Consider the following 13,214-nt stretch of genomic DNA (forward strand, 5'->3'; position numbering starts at 1 on the left):
GATAGCTTTCTGTTTTTTTCTGAAGAAATAAAAAATTGAGGCTCCATTTCCCCGAGGGATATTTCTTAAAAATTATATTAATAAAATTTCAAGTAAGATGCAGCTTTCTTGAAAGACGTTGCAATTTGACATTTGTGTTTGAATTTTAAGTGAGCTTAGGAAGAGCCATTACCACCTTAGGCAGATACTGCAGTCTATTTCTGTGATAATGAAGTAACTTGTGTTTTCTGTATTGAGTGCAATCTTGCTGAGAGGTGTTTTATTTGTGTTCCCGTCTATTGCTTCTTCCAAAGTTCATAGAATAAATAACATTTACAAATCTTAATTTCTTTTATCATTTGTGCACATGGAAACAGCACAACAGAAAATGATGGGCTTTTCTTTCCTGTCAGAATGTAGAATGTGTTACTGAAACAGCAACAGCCCACAGGACTTCAGTGTTCTTGATCTACTAGAAATCCTGGGTAAGATGAAATGTGCAAGTGCTAGGTCAAGGGAACAGAAAAGCTTGTACGCTTTGAATTTACAAGGAAAGACAAAATGCTTTAGTGGTCTTTAAAAATGGTGTTTCTTAGAACTTCTTAAAGGCTTTTGGCAGCACAAATCATAGCCGTGTCATCACTGACTTCAGTCTTTTTATTTCAGTTGTCCTTTAGAGTTTGAATTGTCTTTGTGGAAGGAAAAAATTCACTCTCATAACCCTTGTTTGAGCTATGAGAGAGATCATGACAATAGAGACTTTTCAGACTTTTTCACAGTAGCAAGATTAAATATGAAAAATAGCACAGACGTTTGGGTGTGTTAGATTTGTGGACTGGATTGGCAGAACATGGAAGGGCCACAGGAAAAAATATTTTAGGGAATTGGGAAAAGAAAGAATCACCACTGCCACTTCTGAAAGAAAAAACCCCCAAGCCAACCCTAAAAACAAAACACTAAAGACATAATTTCCATTTTGATTCCTACACATAATAACATTACACTGTAAAACTCATGTATTTGGAGCAGAATAGTCCCAACATACAGAAAATCAGGCATGGATTCACAGAAAGTAAACAATATAAAATGATAAGAGAAGTTCTGGTAAAAAATGGTTTTATATACACAAAGTACACTTATTTTTTTGTTCTGTCACGTGAAATTGAGCTTGTGAAACTTATCTCAAAAGACAATGTATTCCTTTTGCACTGATATAACCACCCAAGGTCCAACTTGTTTAGATTCAGACCATCAGACACAGTAATGGGACCTAATTCAGAGCTATGGTCAGCCATCCAAAAACAGTGGCACATGAGGAAACTCTTCTCTGCATCAAATGATAATAGATAATCAGAACATTGATGGATCTAACAAGAAGATTAGAGAATTAAAATGTAAATCTAGGCACTCCAGATAAAAATAATCTCATGAAAATTAGATGTCTAGAATTTAAGTAATTCTGAATTAATCATCCAGGCATTAAATGTAGTACATGGAAAACAAAGCCACCTCAAGAGAGATTCTTCCCTATGTATCTCAGCTACATATTTGTACATCCCTAGTTTAAGACTAGATATATCTTCCAGTACAACTGTACTTTGATGCTTGTTAAATTTTGGAGGTTTGGGAAATAAACAGGTGACGCCCTGTTCTGAGTTCTTCTAAGCCTTGTGATGTTTACATTTTTGTAATGAGGTTTCTCATACAGTTTTATGTAAATAATTATTGTTTTACATTCTTCTCTGGAGGAGGAGAAATTTGTTGGACTGTTGTCGTGTCCAGTGTCATTGGAGAGGTAGCACTTTCATCCTCCCATCCACTGTCACTTTTGAAAGTCTATAAATGTTAGAGTCAGAAAATAAACTTCCCTTCTTTTTACCTTGGAGGTTCCAGCATGTGTGTAATTTTATTTCATGTTCTATAGCGACAAACAGGCACACTAACACATTTGCAGGAATATTTTTAATTTGGCTATTTGGCAATGCACTGTCAGCAAATGCCAACACAAACAGTGCTCTTTGCCATTCACCTCCTCTCTGGAGAATAAGACTTACTGTTTGTGCATGAAAAGATGCAGCATTCAAGCTGGACTAACGTTTTAAGGGCCAAAATGGTTTCATGACTAACTGACCCCCTTCCATAATGTCAAAAACAAAAGGTTACACGCTTTTTTTTCCCAAATCACTTCAAGGCTGTCATTTCAAGATAGTTGCTTTTCCTGATAATACAAAGAGAGGGTAGCAAAAAGCCTTAAAACAATCAATACTTTGCAATGAGTTGCATGCTTCATAATTCCTTGGTAAATAGGGCAATGTTCTCCTCTGAATCCTACACTTGGTCAGTGATTTTCTGTTCCTAACACAGTACTGATTTACACAGCCAGATCTTATATCTTTGTGATAAAGCAGCTGAGCGCTACAGATTATTTTTAATCATCCACAGTACATTTCAAATGTCACTGTACATTTTTTCCATCTTTTGTTGCAATATGTCACCTGTACATATAAAATAGAAAGGTTTGACTGGACTCTTACTGCCCTTCTTATTAAGAAACATAACTGGAGTATTCAGGGAGAAAAGTAAGTGGCTGAAGAGTGGTTGAAGAATAGTCTTCAACTGCTCTGGCTAGATAAAGCTGGAGGATTTCAGACACTCAGGTTGAAACAGGAACAGGTGAGACCCTGCTTCACAGAAAGACTTCTTCTGGCTCCATTCTGAAGTCACAGGGAACACTAACTAAATAGAAAAGTGTGCTGAGAAATGTAAATGGTAAATGTTGCTTTAAGTTTGTTTTGATAAATCTGATCTTCTATCTCCAAAGAAGAGTCAAAATGTTATAAAAAGAATGATGTTGGGTTTGTGTTTTAAGTTTTCTTTTTATTTTTCTTTCAATCAATACCTTTGTACAAACTCAAATTAATAGTCTAAAAATGTCTTTGAAGTAGCTATAACAAGTGGACACAGATTTATACTCCAAAAAGAGGAAAACTAGGCTGATTTTATTTTTGATTTCCAAAATAAGGGTGTGATAAAGAATCAAATGAAATAGTGGGTTGTCTCTCTCCTGACATCTTCAAATAAGCCTTTTTTGGAGGTTGTCCTCCCACCAAAGATGTGTTAATGGACAAAGATGTGTTAACGTGGTTGAAATTTAAAGATTATTACAATTAAAGATTATTACAATATTGGAAGTCAGACTATATTATGCAATGGGGTCTTTTTACCCTAAATTCCTAGTGGGAAAAAATAATGGTCCTTGCTGTCTCAGGAGTTTTACTGAGCTTGTTTAAAAATGATCTGAGTTCTCTGTCTGGGGTTTGAGTATTTAACCATAAACCAACTTGTTTGCAAGGCACATGTCTATGTTGCCCTGTCCAGAACATTACACTCCATCATTCACCAATAACTTCATCTGATGGGTTTGGAGACAATAGATACATTTAGACACAACATTACACACTAACCAGCTACCTACCTTCTAGGCAGGTCTGCTTCTGGGTGACGAAGTCAGGAGTACAAGTGAAAGAAGCCAGATGCCTCAATTTTTTTACTGCAGTACTGAAACAGCCCAAAATTACAAACCAAATTCTTCCTAGGCTAGCCTGAATACCACAGCTGGAGTTTTCAGATCTTTGTAGGTAGTCCTTTGGACCAAGTTAGACTTTTTTTTTTCCTGTGGGATTATTTCATAGGAAGCCTGTGATGCATTTTTGACAACATAATTAAAAATTATGATCCTAGGTCCTATTATCTCCTAGCAGAGTAGAAGTAAGTCCCATTGACTGAATGACACTGAGTTGAAACCTACAACTTTGCATTTCTTTTCTGGATGAACCATGTCTGGATGTGAATGAAAAGAAAGGGGCCAGAAAATAAAGAAAAATAATTATTTATATTTCAGTGCAGTCTGTAAGTATGGAAATTCAGTGGTTGTTTTGGATTAATAAGGAGAAGAGTATTACCTACATAGTACATTTTTCTCTCTATCTATATCTATCTATATAAGCAGGCATGTTCTGTATATTGTAAAACACTGCTAGAGGCAGGTAGGAAAATGGAAAGAAATTGGATGCACTTGGATATGGTTGTGCTTTAGTAAACCAAACCAATACCTATAGCATTAATTGTCTACTGAACTGATAATAGTCCTGAAGATGGAAATCAATCTCTGCATTTTATTTTTTTTTAGGTTGTGGTATCTATTGTTGTTCATTTTTTTTTTTTTTTTAACTGAGTTTAGCTCTAAATATAAATAAGGATAGTAAAATAAACTATCTTTTTTAAAAGTCTACTTTTGTAAAACTTGGAAGCAAAAAGGAAGCATCTTTTTAGGACATACAGATTTGCATTCATTTTTAAAAAGTAATAGGAACCTTTGGTTCTGTATTTTCTCCAAAGTAGTGTTAATGTATTTTAATTATCAAAGTAGTCAATGTTTTTTGAGGAGAAATTTTTTTCATGTCGACCAAGAAAAAGAGTAAATAGTAAAAAGTCTAAAATTATCTCTCAGTTAAAGTGATTTTGCTAGAGAGATGATATCTAGAATTTTTTATAACAATGAGGAAGAAAAAGATGAGATTCTCTAGAGCATCAAACATAATTAACTTTTCTTCAAAACGTGAAAATATGCTACGTCAATCATTGAACATTTAGCCATAGTCTTCTGTGGGATCAGGATTTTATTCAGTATTTCAAATTCAGTCAATAAAAACACTTACTTCTGAATTTTATCTTATCTGAAAGCTGTTAGAACTGTATTTTTTCTAGAAACAACTTTGTTCTAGAAACAACAATTTTTTTGAGATAAGTTAGTGTGACAATTTCTTCCCAATGAATATTAGTGTGAGCAAATTAATACATAATTTGTTTTTAGTTTACTCATTAAGTTTGATATTAAAATAGGATGAGGAAATATTTTAATTTCATGTCAGTTATACCCAGGTTATTTGCAATAGGCATGACAATAATGTAAATCTTGATCTCTGTAATGTGAATTTTATAAATCTTGAGTTACTAATTGAAGACCAAAATCTCTTGAAGAAGAGATTTGAGGATTAATTTTTAAATCAGTTTTTAATCTGCTTATTCAGTTTTCATTACTGTGCAGAGGAAATTTATAATGAAAAATACAGTACTCAACCTTTAATAATTTTTCTGTTTTCAATATACTTAATCCCAAAGAACCCAAAGACACTACAGATCTGAAATATATTCTAGAGGAAAGAATATAGAGTTCACATCATACTGCTTATATTTTATTTTACAGCAGATCTCTTAAACAAACTTAAAAAATATTTATTATAACTTCATTTGCTCAATGTAACATATATACCTTGATTTTTTTAAAATATGATATCTAAGCTGTCAGCATGACACTGGACAGAAAATCCTTCCTTAGGAAGTATTTTGTCACTTATGTGTGTCAAATACTACAAAACACAAGTCAAAAAGAAGTCTTAGAGCTAATAAAATGTTGAATTTTTAAAGACATCATCAGCATAGATTCATTGATATGAATCAGATTATGCCCAGCTGAATTGGCCAAGGACTTTATCACATGCAGATGAGCAAGGGTGAATCGAAATTAATCTTTGGTTGATTTTTTACTTGACTCATGGAAGGCAACAGGAGGTTTCTTCTCTTTAAAGTGATCAAGTTTTTGTACTAAGAATGGATTGACATAAAGGGTAAGATTTTATGAAATGTCTTCCTTTTGTAATTGTGCAGAATTATATTGACTGTGGTTACAGCTGTTGGCTGCACAGAAGAATATTTTGTGTTAAGTCCAACAAAATTATTGTGAAGCCTCTGATATCAACTTGTTTGCTTATTCTTCATTTTATGCTTCATTAATGTCTGACTTTGGCTTTAAATTTAGGATTTGATTTCAGGGTGGCTGTGAATCCCATTCATGATACATAGATAACTGGGCATTAGCCAAATTTTGTTTTGGCTAAACAAGGAGATTTTACTCTTTTTTGAGGGATTTTTATTGCCCTGTTTTACAAGAAGAAATTGAAAAAAGAAATTCACCATTTTCTTCTGTTTTGTAAAACTAATATTTCATTAAGTCAAAGATGCCTTTGAACTAGGATATTCTAACCAAGAAAGGTGAACAAAATCAATAGCCTCACAAATAAAATACTGTTAAAAATTCCACTAGTATTGTTACTAATTTATAAAACTTTCATGCAAAAAAAAAAAAAAAACAAACAAAAAAACCCACCATAAAATACCCCCCAAACAAATAACAATTCTATTCATAAGTTTTCTTTGTGCATTTAGTTTTTATTTTCCTTTGTAGATTAAGAGAAGTATCTTCACAGGCCATTTTAGGTTGATGTAACACCTGCTGCCACTAACCAGTGCCTAAAGGAGAAAGCGAAAAATGTAGCACTGGAAACACACAGCAAAAATTGTGTGAACCCAGTGCATTTACATACGAATTTTTTTTTTGTGATGCTTAGCTTATCTGCATGGACATATGACTATGTTTACGAGATTATGAGACTGATATGGTCAGTACCTGCTATTGTTTTTAACTGAGCCCAGCAGTGGGACTCAGAAAACCTTAATGAAGCCTGAAGGAAGGCAAAGGGTCAGTACATGCAAATCTGGCAGAGAGATGTGCAAGGTTTCTGGCACAAACTGAACTACAGTGCTGGCCAAAGATCCATTTTCGGTCTCCTGCCTCGAGAGAGACTGAAGTTTATGGCTTGCTTTACTATCTCTTAGATACTTAGATGCTCCTACTCCCTGCAAAAAGAGTTTTCATGTCCCGTGTTGCCCTAACAGGTGAAAGAGACACCATTCCGGGCACCTTCATTGTTATATTCTCTTGAGACTTCATGTAGTGAACAATGATCAAGGAACTGACTGCACATCAAGTCATGTCCAAGGCCACCAACAAGCCTGGCTGGGCATCTATAGCATAGCAATGCTGGCATTTTTTCTGTTGCTAATTTTTTTGTTTTCTCTTTTGTAGCATATGCAAGTAGGAAATCCAAGGGGTTGCGCATATTTTGAAAATGTTAAATTCTAAAAGCTAGCAAGCTTGTCTCCAAAATTAACCTTAAACTCATATGGACCAGCTGAGTGTGGAAGGGACTACAAAGTATTTAGTCTCATTGATTTTCCCAGTTGCTTCCCCCCCTCCCTCAATAGTTCTGATGGAACTGCTTCTGATTAGGAAGCTGGCCCTTTCAGGGGCTGTTGCCCTGTTCACAGATCTCTTTGAGAAAAGGAAGAACTTTCTTGTCTTAACCTTAGATTTTTCTTGCTTTTATGATTTACAGTGTTAAATTGAAAGTAGCTAGAATGTATGAGCAAGGGTGACTTTCTTTTGGAGGGGAAGCATTTTTTTCAGAAACTGCCAAAAGCTAAAATTCATTGAAGTCACAAAAAGTTGTTTCTACATAGTCTTTTCCTTACATATTTTCTTTATCTTTGAACAGAAAAGAATAACAATATTAATCTAATCTAATATAATTAATCTAATCAAAGTTTAGCAGTTCATTGATACCCAGTAAAATCATTCAAATTGCAGGCAGGAGGTGTGCAATTATCTGAGCCTGTGAAACAGGCTCTAGATCTATTTTTCACTGTGCCTATGCACATAATTGCATTTAACTACTTCATTGCTAAAACCCACTTGAAGCATTGCATTTTAGAGGAACTTAATAAATTCTTTTAAACCAAAATATTAAAAAAAAAATTAACTACTGCTATGGTACTACTCTCTGTTTGATTTAATGCTCTGAATAAAGAGCTCTCACTCTTCACTAATGGCTTAATCAAATGTTCTGCATTGTGGACATGAAGAGATACATCACTCCACCTTGCACAAGACATCCTTTCTTGTAGAAAATACTTTAATATGTTAAGACTGGGCAAGAGAAAAACTCTCAGAACAATCCTTTATTTGAGTGGTTGGGTAGTTAGGGATGAGGCTCCTCAATTTCAGTATTTGTCACAATGAATATTCATTTAACCCTGCAAAATGACAAGAGGCAGTTTGACAGCTGATGAGCAGAGTAAGAGTGCCATGAATGTGTTTTAGGAAGTCTGAGCAAGCATTTCTAGGCCAAGGGAACATACAAATTTTTCAAAGTTTGCACAGGGTTCTTTTAACCCTTTCCACAGTCTAGACAGATCTCTTTTCTCTTCCACTTCTAGTTAAAAATTTATAAAATCCCATAGGCCATTAGCTCCAGTCACTCTTCTTGGAATGTAGTGGCAGAGACCCTAATAATCAGGAGCCATTTTATAAATCTCAGCCCTAATTTACCTGTGCTGCTTTATGCAATTATGCTCATACACCAATTTTAACCTCTAATTAAATAGAAAATTTTCCTCCTTAACACATTCATGTTCTTTTCCTACCATTATATTTTCTAGTGGGGATACTCTATCTCAGAGTCTTATATCAGTTTGCAGGTGCTTTGTTCCATCAATTACTTTGGTGGACCATTTCTGTGATTCTTGCAGCTTAAATGATAAAAACTTTTGAAGAAAGGTGATTGAGCCTGCTTTTTTGTCAAAGTTGTCTTGTATGATGAAGTTAACATATCACTGTGTCTTTGGAAAATGGCTGTTGCTTTTTATTTCTATATCTTCCCTTCTGCGTCCCCGGCATGGATGTGCCATTCCTAAACACTTTTGCTTCCTTCTTCAGACTTGTTAGGAAAAAGTCTGCTTTACATTGCATGGCACTGTTTCTTGCTTTCAGCTTCCACTAGACTAGGTTGCTCAGAACCCCAACCAACCCAGCCACGAACAATCCCAGGGACAGGACAACCACAATTTCTCTGTGCTACCAGTTCCAGTGCCTCATCATCAGGTAAAGGATTTCTTCCTCATAACTAATCTAAACCTACCATATTTCAGTTTAAGGCCATTCCCCCTTGTTCTGGCATTTAGTTTCCGTGTGAAAAATTCCTGTCCCACTTTCTTGAAGGCTCCCTTCAGGTACTGGAATGCTGCAATTAGGTCACCCTTGAAGCTTTTTCTTTTCCAGGTTGAATAATCTCAGTTCTCTCAGCCATTCCACATAGTAAAGGTGCTCCACCCCCTTGATCTTCTTGGTGGCCTCCTCTGGACTCCCTCCAACAGGTCCCTGTCCTTCCTGTGCTGGGACCCCAGAGCTGATGCAGCCCTGCAGGTGGGTTCCCAGCAGGGCAGAGCAGAGGGGCAGAATTCCCTCCCCTGCCCTTCTGCCCACGATGCTCTGGATGCAGCCCTGGATATATTTGGCTTTCTGGGCTGTGAGTGCTCATGGCTAGCTCATGTCCAGCCTCTCACCCACCAGAACCCCAATTCTCTCTCCTTCTGTTCACCCCTCAGCCTGTGCTGATACTGGGGGCTGCCCTGATACAGGTGCAGTACCTTGCACTTGGTCTTGTTAAACTGCATGAGATTTCTAAGTAAAAGACAGAGAACTAAGTGGAGGAATGGCAGAAGCAATGTGTTACATGGATAGGGTAACACAGATGCAAATATATTCTTAATATAACTTCCACAGTCCCCAGAGAAATTTCTTGTCTTTAAATTGTAGAAATCTTCTACCAAATAAACTGCTAATTTACCATCCAAGGAGAAAGCATGTTTCTCCACTGGAACAAGGGAGTTTCTCTTGAAGAATTTCTTTTGAGCTAAGTTTCTTTTACAGAATTATTAATCTGTATTAATTTTTAGGTATGTGTTGTAAAATTCAGATTATTACTATCCAGGATGCCTTCACCCGTCTTAAAGGGAGTCAAGAATGACTGCATGTCTGGTTTGAATTGAATTCCTTTTTCTGTGTCTGATTCTCCAAGACCTGTCTGCTTTCCTTTGACTCAGCTAGCTTACATTTTTGCCAGGCAAGATATATTATTACTCTAAAAGGAAAAGGAAGAAGTTAAAAACTGAGCCTATTAAAATACACTTGCCTCTATCTTTTTCCAGACCCTATTTGTCTTTCTCCAAGTGTTTGCATGTGGAAGATTTCAGGAAGCCTGCTTTAAAGAAAAAATCTTATTTTCAGTTGAGCCTAAGGAACACCCAGTCAATTAAAGCAATCCTTATTTTATTATTTTAGGGAAAGCTAGGAGGACACACACACACAAAATGTTTCCTTCTTGCAAACATAAGCAAGGGAGCCATTTTATAGGCTTTAAAATTGGAAAAGTTTGGGACCATGCTTCTTGTTAAAGCCAGGTAAATTTTTCATTGTCAACATATAAACGTTTTGGAGCAGAATTCAACAGCTTTTTTATGACTGTATTATACTCAAGGAACTGTGTATTTGCATTCATAGATGACTACATACATTTCACAGCAATCAGCAAAGAGATTTATAAGTGAAGTGACTCCTTGGCTTTATGTTCAGGATCTACACAGACACCTTATTCACAATTTGGTAGTTTATAATATATCTTTGTATGATGGAAAAAGATAGAAAAGTTTATTAAAATAACAGCTGGATATTATCAGTTGGAACTCATTCTCTATGATGTTTCTGCTAATCTGAGATTTTTAAATTAAAAATAAAAAACCCCTTATTTTAAAATAGATGTACTAAAATTCTTGTGGACATTGATTTCTTATAGATTATTTCTCAAAAGAAAAGTAGTAGATGAATGGTATTTTGGGTAGTTGAAACAGATTTTATGTTAATTAACTCTTAGTTCTGCAGCTAGAACTACATTTCTGTTTGGTAAAAAGTGTGGCAATGAATATACTTTTCAAAATGTATCATGCCTCCTGTTGTCAGTATTGTGAAGCCTAGACCATTGGTAATATTATATCATTATTTTTCAGGAGCATGTAAAAAAAAAATTCTTGCAAAGTCTGGGAAAGCAATTTCCACAGGAAGATACTGGGCCTACTGTATTTAAGTATGGGGAAATGGGGAGTGATATCTTTCGTGAATGGCATGAAGCTGGTCTTTATAGAGCTTTCTAAACCTCTATTGTTGCTATACCCTCAGGCTTCTCACTGCAGGTTTTCATACTGCAGGAAGAATTTTCATTTTTGGTTCTGATTCATTCCTAAAACCACCCTAATCCAGTTGTAAATCGGTCATTCAGACTAAATAGTGAGAAGTGGCTCAATTTTAATGTAGTCATATCGATTCCGCAGTGTTGACCACAGTTAATTAATATTTGTCTACAAAATCATCCAGGCTTACCTTAAACTAGACCAGCCTGGGTCAAGGTGGGTCATCTCAATTAATCTGGAACTTTAGGAAATATCAGGCTTCAATCAGTGTTGTCCATCTGTGTTGTACACGAAGGTCTTGAGGCATTTACCTTGATGTCAGCTGAGATAGGAAAGTCCCAACTTTGTAGCTAGAAAACTGAGACAAACACGAAGTCCCAGATCTCTTAAAACACTAGCAAATCTTTCTATTCACAGGACATGTAAAATTGAATAGGAAATATGTGCAAGAAAAATTTCTCCCACTCTGTAACTGTTGAGGCACTCTTCCTATTTAGGGCATTCTAAAAAAGAAACAAAGCAAAGGGCTCAGCAAGGTTTTTCTCAGAATAATACTCCAAATTATTTTGTGGGAGTCCTGAGGTTCTTCAAGCTGGTGTAACAGGTGGGAGTCCTACTCCAAACTGAATGTGTGCTTGAGGCACACAGCCAAGAGTCTCAAAACACTAATCACACATTATCAGATTCAGGCAATCATGCAGGTTTCCTCAGCTCCCTGAAAATGATAACCACAGTGTGGTCAGACGTGTGTGTCTAGTTTTGTCTGCAGAGATACATGAAAGTGGGTTAAGAGCTGTATACTTATGAAACTGTAACATATACTTATGAAACATGAACACTGTATGTTTTTCATAAGTATATGTTTTTGTTATTCAGTGAAGTCTTCATGAAAGCCTACAGATAAATGATTATAAAGTATCCCTCTAGAAAATACTTGAGCATCAATATTCATACTTTTGTCTACAGTGTAAGAGAACTTTTGTGCTAAGTATTTACCATTTTTTCTTTTGATATTACCTTTTCCATTCAGAAAGAAAACAACAGATAGAATCCTTTGAATGGGTTACTTCACATTCACGAAAGGGTCAATGATAGAACCTGACATTGTACAAGGAGAAGTCCATACTGCTTTTGGATACATGCCTATCAAACACTACACTGAAATGACAGTGTGTGTTTGGATGTGCAACCCCCAACATTTCCATTTTTCAGAGAGAGAAAGGGGAAAAGAAACAAGGGGAGACAAGAAGCAAGCTGGAGGCAAGAGCAGGAGACTGATCAGTCATAAGAGAAAGTAGCCATTATAAAAAACACCACTTCTGAGTCGAGAGAATGGGCTAATGATCATACTTGTCAAAATCACATTTAACAGGAAAGTAGTTTTTTTACCTTTATTTTCAATATGGCATTTTTACATGGGAATGCCCTACAAGACCCTCAACATCACGTTTGCCCAGAAGTGCTCTAATTAACTGTACCAAATGGCCTACTCCACTGTCATGTTAATGCCTTCTATCTGGCTGTTTGCTGGCCATCATGTATCATTGTTCAGCAAATGACAGCAGTCAGGTTATTAAAGGTGTAGATATTAAATTAACAGCAGTGGTAAACATTGTAGCTGTACTTCACATCTCAGCAGAGCCAATGAAGTGGATGACACTGCATCCATGCTGATATGCTGCAATGACAGATGGGCGTCATTTAACACAATACATCAGTGGGCAACCCACGTACCACAGCTGTCCTCCACTAAATGAATTAGATCAGGGTAATTAATCTAAGGCAGAAAGTATTACTAAAGTGGGTCCTAAGCGGAATTAGAAACGAATGAAATATCTTGTTAAAAAAGGGAAGGAAAAGAAAGAGAAAGGAAAAAAAAAGCCAAACAAAGGCTCATTGCAGCATGAGTGTGGAAATGATTATTAAGTATTTTAATTGGACACACAAAGGACAGCGCCCATGTCTTAGTGTGAAGGAGTATATAGTAGGTAATCTTTTGTTCTGCAATATTTTATCATAATGTTTTTTGTCACTGTGTGCATTAAGGAAAGCAACAACACCAGCAAGGGAACAAGATGTTAGATTTGATACTTTAATGTAAGAAAATCCTATCATCTTTATTACTTACCTGTACTGCTGATGGAATTATTCCTTGTTACATATCCTCCACTTACATTGATTAGCCTGTTTAATTTCTATGATATTTTATCAGAAGGATGTCTTATTTCTGGTTTTGGCCTGAGGATAGCTTTAAA

Source organism: Passer domesticus, chromosome 1 (genome assembly GCF_036417665.1).
Source record: "Passer domesticus isolate bPasDom1 chromosome 1, bPasDom1.hap1, whole genome shotgun sequence".
Classification (NCBI taxonomy): Eukaryota; Metazoa; Chordata; class Aves; order Passeriformes; family Passeridae; genus Passer; species Passer domesticus.